Genomic DNA, 9,648 nt, shown 5'->3' with positions numbered 1-9,648 from the left:
AATCATGTAAAACTGCTGCAAATCCGACACCCCCTTCCCGCTCAAATCGTTGGTACTAACACTTTACTGAAAATAATTAATAATATTAACAATTTAGATTAATTAATAATATTAAAAAATAAACAGACCAAATAAAGGAAATTTAAAAAAAAAATTAAATCAGAAGTTTTAAAACTCGGCAACCTTTGAATTTAACTTTTTTTTTAATATCACTAATTCATAACATATATTTTAAAATACACTTAGTATAAATTTAAACTTGAAATTAAAAATAATGAATAAAAATTCTTGTAAAAATTAAGGCATCTTCAAAATTAACAAAAAAATTCTTCTTTTTACTACAAACAACTTATACGAATGATTAAAAATTATCAAATGTAATTAGTGTATTATTAATTTATGTAATAAACATGTAAAAATAATAATAATACTTGCAACAAATATAACTGATATCACTAGTTATTATTTCTTCAAATTAAATTAATTTAGGCTGTGAATTAAATCAAAATAAAAGACTTGTTCTTCTATGCCCTGAATTTAGTACTTCACATAAGCATGATAATCACAGGAGACGGAATGCCATTTGAAGCCATTATATCTTCAATTTGGTGCTTATTATTATTCAAAGGTTGTTCAGCAATGTGAAAGAATGAGAACAACAGAAAAGAGGGATGAATCAAGTACCAAAAACTCTCAAAGAAGCTTAATTCTGAAGAATGGGGTATGGCGAGTGACTAATCATCAGAAATTTACAACTATAGCTAGATTGGCATATATCGTCTTGACGCTTGCTTTTTCATTTTATTTACTTTTGGTCACCTTTTGATTGATCGGTTGATGGGTTTTATACCATAACTTCAAGCATCTGGATTACTACTCCATGGAATTCAATTCTTCTTCTTCTTCTTCTTATTATTTTTTTTTAATTTTATATTTGCCTTTTGCTTTTCGGCCAGGTCATGGAATTCAAGAATCTATTTTTCTTTTATGCAATGCTTTAATTTTACATATGTACATGTTATAAAGTGTTATAATATCCATTAAAATATATTAAATAATTATAAAGCAAATGAGAGGCATTTATAGCTATCATCTATATTCTTATATCTATACTATTATAATAATATTATGTTTGTTGTCACGTAGGTTTATTTTATGCTTAAAGAGCAATGAAATTTAAAAAGAAAAAATTTAAGGGTCGAAATTAAGTTATATATTTTTATAAGAGTTAAAATGTAATTTTATCATTTTATTAAGTTATAATTTTATAATTTTCAAAAGGATTAAAATAAAATTCTAGTAATTTTAAGAGGCCCAATTTATAATTTTACCATATATTAACTTATGATATTTTAAGCTTTTTGTGGCCTAAAAGTGGAATTTCCCGGATTAAGGTCCCGCCAGCCCTTCCCTTCCTTCGCCCCTTGCTTTCATTTATTTTAATCTCACCAAAGCGTCAATTAGAGGCGGCTTGGAAGAAACATGCCTCACCACATCACAAGACAAAATTAATCTAAAATCTGAAAATTTTAATAAAAAAACAACTCGATTAAATAAAATTAGGATCGAAACTTGACAGGTTGAATTGATTTTGCCAACCTAGGCTTACTGAGAAATACAAACAAAAAAGAAAAAGAAAAAAAGAAACACAAAATGGAATACTAAAAAGGAAAAGCATTGATCTAGGCATCATTGCTGATGTTACTACAAAAAAAAAAAAAAAAAGGAGCTCCAATAGCCTATGATCAATACAAAAAAATAGGAGCCCCAATAGCCTATGATCAATCACTGTAGTAAAATACTTTCCTTTTTTCTTGTTTTGGCAAATCAAAGGAAAACTCAAACAATAGCTATCTTCTACTTCAAGTTTAGTTTAGTGTTTTCTTTATTAATATTTTTTTTATATAGTTGAAAAAGGGTCATTTCTTTTCGCTTCTTTGAATCTAATCTTGTACCCCATTAACGAATCAAACCAAATGGCTTATAATAGCCTTCCAAGGAACCTGTTTTGTTACACCATTATTACAGATTCTTTCAATTTTTGTGTGTTGATTTTGAAAAAGCTTTGTCCCCAACTTTCATTCCTTTTTCTATTGTTTTGTCAAGCTCTGTTTGACCTCTTGGAGATGACCCCGTTTTAATGGACCTTTCATTTTCATCTCTATTGTATTAGAATCTTGACCCAAATTGCATTGTTATTATACATTCTTATCAAGAAAAGTGAGATCTAATTTATCATAGGATTGGTCAAGATCATTGCATTCTATGTTTAGGAATTCACATATTTCATTCTTACAAATTCAATATCGAATGTCTTCCAATTACACGTTCAACTGTAACTGATTTTACTAATTAAAAATCTAAAAATTAAAGATCAACACTGAAATTGGTTATGTAACGTTTCAAATTTTAAATTTATTGCTGCAAAGTAATCTTTAGATTTTTTCCGTCTAATAAGCCACTTTAATTTGCAACATTGAATTCCTTTAATTTGCGCTCCAAAACACCGCTGCCTTCTTTGCCAATTGTTGCACCAAGCATCCATGCCTTCAATCAGTAGTCAACCTAAAATTTTACTGTTATGTCCATCAAAGCTACTACAATTTTCTTTGTTTCACCATCATTGCACCTTCTCACTACCCGCTTCGTTGATTATAACAGCCTGATCACACCAATTCCTTTGACACATTTTTACCGTCGATTGCCTCATACAATTTGCCTCTTGTTGCCGACCAAAATAGTTTCATGTTAAAGTGTCTCAAGCTAAAAAATCAAGCTCATGAATGTGATGACTCATATTTCCTTAAGGCCCAATAATGAGGTCAAAGGTCAACCAAATCCAAGTAAGATTGAATGAGACCATCCAAGACTTTGTTACCAAGGTCCTAGATGTGCACACGACCAAAAAAGAAAATCAAGATTCACTTTCTTATTTTCAAGAAAATCAAGAAACCGAATCTTGGTCCAATTTTTCCGTTTCGGACAATTTCAAGAATCAAGAGAATCAATATTTCAAATTTTGGAAATCTTGGTCAAAGAAACTGTAGCGACGAAAAAAAATTTTAGTTTCGCTTGGTCGCTAATTGTGGCGATTTATTAAACATTTGAAAACCAACTTTCGATTTTATTAAAAAAGGGAGTCGCCACCGATCTTTTTTCTAGGTGTGACCGGACACCTAATAAACCATCCTTTTTTAGAAAAAGAAAACTTATTATTGTACAAAAATGAGGGCCGAATTTAGGTCTACGTCAAAAGTCCAGAGAAAAATTGGGGTTCGAGTCGATTCTGCGAGGAAGGTATTAGCACCTCGCGACGCCCAAAATTGGTATCTCATAAACATGTGTTGACTAGATTTTCAAAAATACGAGTTCAATGTAACGTTTAGTCGAGATCCGAAAAAGATGAAAAATCTTCAATTCTTTGGATTTTCGAGAAGGACATACCGTTTTAACACGAGTCGATTGATGTTTATCCAACATAGCGATGAAATCAGCGACATTGTGTTAAACCGACATGTTGCCTTATGTATTAAAATTAATTTGAAAAAGATTCCAAAAGTAAGAATTTAAAAATAAACAAATGATGCGAATAATGATATTATGAATAAAAATATCAACATGGGATACTAGAACATTCGAATAACAATAACAATGACATTTGCAAAAGAAATAAAGACAAATCATGAATAAATACAAAATATACTTAGCAATAATAATAGCAGATAACATGTACATAAAATGACATGCAAAATATAATGTACGACATATATACATGACGTATGAAAATATAATGCCTAAAAGATACATATGTGTAGTAATATTAAATATGTATATGTATATACATAGTATGATGAACGATATCGATATATATTAGGAATATAAAAACATGTATTTATACACTAATAATCATAAATAAAGATGTATGTACACCAAATAGTACATAATATTGAAATAATTTAATGAGTGGCAATAGTGAAAATAATAAGTACACTAATGAATAATATGATATACTGAAAATAATATTAATATAAAAGTATATATATATACGTGTAATAAAATATGTGTACTAATATATAATAAAATATAATATATACATGGTATATAAAGGAGAATATATACGTGGAAATGTATAAGAAATATATATATAACTAGTAATATTAAAGATATATACATAACATATATATAGAACGATATACAATACGTACATACCTTAAAAATGATAATAAAACTATTTTGTACATTACATAAATACATACACACATATAAATATATAAATAATAGTATTAGAAATATACCATATAATATTAGATATATATATATATATAATAGTATGAAAGAAAAATATAACTAATAATATTAAAATATATATAATAATATATATAAAATATAATATTAAGAACTTATATACATCACGTATGTAAAAAAATACATATAATATTACAACATTTACATGATATATACATATTAGAAATAAATAACAACTAATAATAATAATATTAGAAATATAATGAGTTATGAAAGCGAATATAATATAATAGTAATATTAAAATAAAGTAATTAAAACAATTACTATATATAAATGTATGAATATATACATATATAATATACATATATTAATATTAATAATAATGCTAAAACTAGAAATAGTAATCTTTAGTAGTAATAATACTTTGAAAATAATTAATATATTAATAAAAATAATAGTAATAATATTAATAATATGTAAAAAAATGAAAATAAACGAAAAAAGACTAAAATTGAACAAGAAACAAAGTTTTGGGGCTGTTTTAGAATAAAAAGAAATAAAAAAGCTAATTTGAACACGCGTAAAATAGCGGGGGACCGAAAGAGTAATTTTCCCAAGCCTTTAAAAACTGCGCTTGGCCAGGGACTAAATTGAATATCGCGACAAAGCTCAGGGCCAATTTATAAATAAAAAATGACTTAATTGCAAAAGGGTGAAAAAGCGGAAGGACCGTGCGCATAAATAAACCATTGATAAAGAAACACGCGGATCCTTGGTGGGTTTGGATCGGGTCGGGTCGGGTAGGCTCAAAAACGGCGCCGTTTTGGGGCTTAGTCTGACCCAAAATGACGCCCGCTTTGAGGGCTATAAATAAGCCCAAATTCGAAAAAAAATCATTTGTGGGGGAGAAAGGAAAAAAAGGAGAGAGAAATGAGAGGGAAAAGGATAGGGAGAGGGAGGAGAGGGGCTCGGCCCGGACCGTCATCGGCCGGTCACGGACGATCACCGAGCCCACGCCGCGTTGGCCTTGCCCGCCATGATGAAGGTGGTTTAAAAAGGTAAAAAAATTCCTTTTTTTATTTTTTTATCTTGTATTTTCGTTTAGTTAGTGTTTATTTAAGATGCTAGTGCTCAAAAAAGATCAAAAACAGTAACTAAAACGAAATGAAATCACTTAGGATCTTTACCACTTTCGATTCTCTGATCTTTGGTGTTCGTTTTTTCTGTGTTGATACCTGTTTGGATTGGTTTTTCTCGCTCTATCTACTGGCTTTTGAAATATATGTCTGTATTGATAAAAAGGAACCCTTTTACAGTGTTTCATTCGGCTTTTTATAGCCTATTTTGTTACACTTTTATTATTATTTTTTGCTACCTATTGCTTGTCTGTTGTTTTTGCAGGGTATGGCCGGTGCTGTGGAGTGCGTGGTGGCCGACATGGTGGCATGGGGAGCTGAGGCGCCAGGGCATGGGCTAGTGTCAGAGGGGCGTGCGGCGCAAGTGGGATTAGGGTTTCTGAGTGCTGAGTGGGATTATTGGGCTGGGGTAGTTGGGCTTCGGGTTTAGTTGTTTAGGCTTAGTGGGCTTATTGGGTTAGGGGTTTTTTTTAAAGGGTTTAGTGTTTTGTAAATGGGGTTTTAAATTGTAAATGGGATTGGGCTGAAATTGGCCTAGTACAGCTGCCCCTCTTCGCTCATTGTCGTGTAATGGGAATAGAGCAAAGACTAAGTGAAAGGCCAATTTTGCTTGGTCTTGCTGGGTCTTGATTTCATTGGTGATAATCTTCCTCCAGTCCGCTGTATCTTGTAGCTTTGGTTCAATCCACTGTATCTTCTGACATATGCCTTGTAACTTCAATCTACTCCAATGTAACTTCCAGGATATGAGATTTGTGTCTTCGATCTGCTCTTTTATCACTTCAGTTAGATAAGATTCGTGATCTTCTCTTCTGTAACTCTAGCGAGGCAAGATCTGATATCCTCGATCAGCTCTCTTCGCAACTTCAAGGTATCCAAATCTGCTTTTCCATCGCTTCAATCTTTAGTCTTTGCTTGGCGTGTGATCTTGTGTTCAACTCATTTCTAATATGAATTGACTCTTTAAAACGGACATCAAAAACAAAAATTGAAAATACCTCATCAAGTGAACTGAGGCTCAACTCATTTCTCGCAATATGGGTTGATTTTTGAAACGTAGAAATTAAAAGGCTCAACTCACCTCTCGCAACATGAGTTAATAATTCGAAAAGTAGATTTCGAAAAACGAAAATTAAAGGCTCAACTCACCTCTCACAATATGAGTTAATAATTCGAAGAGTAGATTTCGAAAAATGAAAATTAAAGGCTCAACTCACCTCTCGCAATATGAGTTGATCTTTGAAAAAAATAAAAAAGACAGAAATTGAAAATAGAAATTAAAAGACTCAACTCACCTCTCGCAATATGAATTGACTCTTTAAGATAGAATTTGAAAATACCTTAGCGTGCCGCAAGGCTCAACTCACCTCTCGCAATATGAGTCGATTTTAGATTTAATAGGAATTGAAATTACCTCAGCGTGCCCCAAGGTTCAACTCACTTCTCGCAATATGAGTTGATTTTTGAAACATGAATTGAAATTACCCCAACGTGTCTTGAGGCTCAACTCATCTCTCGCAATATGAGCTGATTTTCATGAATTAAAAAGCAGAAATTGAAAATACCTCAGCGTGCCCCGAGGTTCAACTCACTTCTCGCAATATGAGTTGATTTTTGAAACATAAATCGAAATTACCTCAACGTGTCTTGAGGCTCAACTCACCTCTCGCAATATGAGCTGATTTTCTTGGAAAACATGAATTAAAAAGCAGAAATTGAAAATACCTCAGCGTGCCCTGAGGCTCAACTCACTTCTCGCAATATGAGTTGATTTTTTGAGGCATAAATTGAAATTACCTCAACGTGTCTTGAGGCTCAACTCACTTCTCGAAATATGAGCTGATTTTCTTGGAAAACATAAATTTAAAAAGCAGAAATTGAAAATACCTCAGCGTGCCCTGAGGCTCAACTCACTTCTCGCGATATGAGTTGATTTTTTTGGAAAACATGAATTTAAGAAGCAGAAATTGAAAATACCTCAGCGTGTCCTGAGGCTCAACTCATTTCTCGCAATATGAGTTGATTTTTGAGGCATAAATTGAAATTACCTCAACGTGTCTTGAGGCTCAACTCACTTCTCGAAATATGAGCTGATTTTCTTGGAAAACATGAATTTAAAAAGCAGAAATTGAAAATACCTCAGCGTGCCCTGAGGCTCAACTCACTTCTCGCAATATGAGTTGATTTTTTGGAAAAAACAAAATTGGAGGACAGAAATTGAACATCAAAAATATCAAAACCTGTCATTTGGTAGAATTCAAGTGTCTTTTCATTTGATTCAATGAACTCTCATTCCAGATTTCTTGCTCCGCTGGAGTTCCTGTATATGCCATGCATGATGTTATCATGTTATGCGCATGTTTGTCTTAAATGCCTTTATGCCTACATAATTATGCAGTGCTCTTTAAGTATGTTCGTCGTATGTCTTTTTTCGTCTCGATTCTTGTGATGGTCCGCATTCGTTACTTCGGCTCTTTACTTTCTCTTTACGCCATGTACATGTCTTCAAGCTTCACGAGTAATCGACGTTCCTCAGATTTCACTCTTTTGTCCCCAATTGAACTTTGTTCCTACTTTGAGACTCTTGCGCTTATTAAATTTTCATCCAGGTAATGCTTAACCTTTCTTTTGTTTAGAGCATGTCATTTCACCATTTATCATGTAAATAAACACATAATGATATGCATGAAAATGGTCAGGTAGGGACAAAAATGATATCTCATATCCTTTATTTCAAATGTGGCAAACAAAGAAAGTTAACTAATGATAGTACAAATGTGCAAAGAAGAGATCGTATTCAATGGATACAAATGCTTTAGATATTTGACACATGAACTCTTCACGTTCCTTAATCAAGAATCTTTTAGAGTCTGGCTCCTTGCGTAGAAGATTTCGAGCTTTCAGAGATGCTTCAAATACTGCAGTCTCACTATTTGTAGTACAGTTTAGAACGCCTTGCCTTGTAAACCGAATATTTGTTCCATTAGAACGCCCTCTTGGGTTTTCATTCTAATCTTTTATGTTTAACCAAAGCGCCCTTTTCGGGTTTTCGCCCTTCCTCTTTTTTTTTTTAGATGCCCTTTTCGGGTTTTCATCTCAAGCATAATATTTCTTCACTGCATCTGAGTTCACTGGATTCGACAACTCTTTCCCATCCATCTCGGTAAGGATCAAAGCTCCTCCTAAGAATGCCTTCTTTACGACGTACGGTCCTTCCCAGTTTGGTGCCCATTTCCCTCGCAGATCTTTTTGTATTGGGAGAATTTTTCTCAGCACGAGTTCTCCTTCATGGAATTCTCTTGGTCGTACCTTCTTGTCATGGGCTGCGATCATTCTCTTTTGATACATTTGCCCGTGAGAAATTGCCCTTAGACGTTTTTCTTCGATGAGGTTCAACTGATCATATCGAGCTCGAATCCATTCTGCTTCTTCTAACTTTGATTCCATCAATACTCGCAGAGAGGGGATCTCAACCTCGATAGGTAGCACAGCTTCCATTCCATAGACTAGAGAGAAAGGAGTTGCTCCGTAGATGTTCGCATGAGAGTGCGATATGCAAACAAAGCAAATGGAAGTTTCTCATGCCAATCTTTATATGTCTCACCATTTTCCCAATGATCCTCTTGATGTTCTTGTTAGTCCTCCTCAATGACCCTTCATCTTTGGGCGATAGGGCGAGAATTATGATGCTTTATTTGGGCCGCTTTCACATTTTTTTCATCATCTTATTGTTCAGATTCGTGGCATTATCTGAAATGATTCTTTCAGGCAAACCATACCGGCAAATGATTTCCTTCTTCAAAAACTTGCAAAATGCAGTCTTCGTCACATTAGCAAACGAAGCAGCTTCTATCCATTTTGTGAAGTAATCGATAACCACAAAAATGAATCGATGTCCATTTGATGCTTTTGGAGAAATTGGCCCTATAACATCCATGCCCCACATAGAAAAAGGCCACGGAGAAGTCATGACCTGAAGGGGCGAAGGGGCTACATGAATTTTATCGCCATAGATTTGACATTTGTGGCATTTTCTGGCAAAACTAATACAGTCGCTTTCCATCGTCAACCAGTAGTAACCGAGTCTCATAATCTTTCTGGCCATACTGAAACCATTGGCATGTATCCCACAGATTCCTTCATGGACATCTTCAAGTATCTTTCTAGCTTCGACATCATCCACGCATCTCAAAAGTACTTGATCCCTTCCCCTTTTATATAGGATATCCCCATCAAGAACAAATCCTGCTGCCATTCTTCTGATTG

Source organism: Gossypium arboreum, chromosome 6, assembly GCF_025698485.1.
Source record: "Gossypium arboreum isolate Shixiya-1 chromosome 6, ASM2569848v2, whole genome shotgun sequence".
Classification (NCBI taxonomy): domain Eukaryota; kingdom Viridiplantae; phylum Streptophyta; class Magnoliopsida; order Malvales; family Malvaceae; genus Gossypium; species Gossypium arboreum.
The sequence above is the reverse complement of the archived record's forward strand: the minus strand, read 5'-3'. Positions refer to the sequence as shown.